This window comes from Mustela lutreola, chromosome 8, assembly GCF_030435805.1.
Source record: "Mustela lutreola isolate mMusLut2 chromosome 8, mMusLut2.pri, whole genome shotgun sequence".
NCBI lineage: Eukaryota > Metazoa > Chordata > Mammalia > Carnivora > Mustelidae > Mustela > Mustela lutreola.
In genome coordinates this window covers 35,728,871-35,730,776 of record NC_081297.1, presented here as the reverse complement: position 1 = coordinate 35,730,776, position 1,906 = coordinate 35,728,871, and the positions used below count along the sequence as shown (strand labels likewise).

The window sequence follows — 1,906 nt, the reverse complement described above, 5'->3', positions numbered from 1 at the left end:
TATATTTATTATATATATAAATATATATTTAATTTTTTAACCTTTTTTTAAACTATATATATGTATACATATACATATATGTGTATATATATGTGTATATATATATGTGTATATATGTGTATATGTGTATATATACACACACATATATATATATGTGTTTATATATATATAAAACTGGTGAGTAGAACAGAGCCACCCACCTAATTTTGGGTGTTATTTTGGTCTCTTAGAAGAAACTACCTCCCCCGATGAGGAGAGGCAGGTTCCGAGGCTGTAGCACCTGCTGGAGTCTGGGTAGCTGTGGCCGGCAGTTCCCTCGCAGTCGTCCAGAATTCTAAGGCTTTCTGCAGAGATTTGAAAAATGGCAACAAATGAAAGTGTCAGCATCTTTAGTTCAGCATCCTTGGCTGTGGAGTATGTAGATTCACTTTTACCTGAGAACCCTCTACAAGAACCATTTAAAAATGCATGGAACTAAACGTTGGATAATTATACAAAGTTCCAGATTGCAACATGGGGATCCTTGATAGTTCATAAGGTCCTTTATTTCTTGTTCTGTTTACCTGGATTTTTGTTTCAATTTATACCTTACATGAAAAAGTACAAAATTCAAAAGGATAAACCAGAAACATGGGAAAACCAGTGGAAATGTTTTAAAGTACTTCTCTTTAATCACTTGTTTATCCAGCTTCCTTTGATCTGTGGAACTTATTATTTTACAGAGTATTTTAATATATCTTATGATTGGGAAAGAATGCCAAGATGGTACCTGCTTTTGGCAAAATGCTTTGGCTGTGTGGTGATTGAGGATACCTGGCACTATTTCCTGCATAGGCTCTTACACCACAAAAGAATATATAAATATATTCATAAAGTTCATCATGAGTTTTAGGCTCCATTTGGAATGGAAGCTGAATATGCACATCCCTTGGAAACTTTGATTCTTGGAACTGGATTTTTCATTGGAATCATGCTTTTATGTGATCACGTCATTCTCCTTTGGGCATGGGTGACTATTCATTTGATAGAAACTGTTGACGTCCATAGTGGTTATGACATTCCTCTCAACCCTTTAAATCTGATCCCTTTCTATGCTTGTTCTTGGCATCATGATTTCCACCATATGAACTTCATCAGAAACTATGCTTCAACATTTACATGGTGGGATAGAATTTTAGGAACAGACTCTCAATTTGTTGTTTACAATGAAGAAGATTGAAAAAAAAAAAAAACTGAATAAGTATCTCATCTAAACCTTCCTGAAGGTACACACTTTTTCTGAATTGAAGCAAGTAGCTACCATTGCTTCCGCAGAGCAGAAATAAACATGTGTCTTGGCTGCTAAGTGATACAGAGAACATTAACAACCTTTAATTATCTTCCTAGTGTGAACTTTTTCTACTTTACATAAAAGCTGTGTATGTGTAGAAATAGGTAAATAAGTATTTAAGTACGATTTTTCATCAGGAAGTGGTAAAGGCCATGTTGCTAACCTTATAGAAAAGTTTTAAGTTATGGAAGAAGTATTAATCTGTGTCTTTCCCCAGTAATATCATAGGCCTGAAGTTGAAATTGGTCTTTAAAATCTTCTAAATATATAGTGGCCATTTCAGAAACTCTCTTAGTAGGGTGTTGGCCTCGTATTGAACTTTAAACATTTTTTGGAATTGCCTAAACATCAAAGTATCATGGGTTGAACCATATCAATTGACAGAGTGAGTGAGGCTGCCAAAGCAGGAAGAGCCAGCACGGAAAACTTCTTTCTTGTCCTGAGCCAGCTGGTTTGGGGTGATTCTTTCTTTGAGAAGTCCTTTGGGATTGCACTGTACTACTGGTGTCTATAAATTATAAATTGTAAGTTGAATATTTTAGTCTAAAGGTTTTCGGATTACTTGAAATTTTTAAA

The 1,906-nt window shown here is 34.8% G+C and overlaps 1 pseudogene; it reads left to right on the top strand.

The window, feature by feature from the left end:
* The first annotated feature begins 258 nt into the window (after positions 1-258).
* Positions 259-1,240, top strand: LOC131839905 (methylsterol monooxygenase 1-like; annotated as a pseudogene).
* The last annotated feature ends 666 nt before the right edge of the window (positions 1,241-1,906 follow it).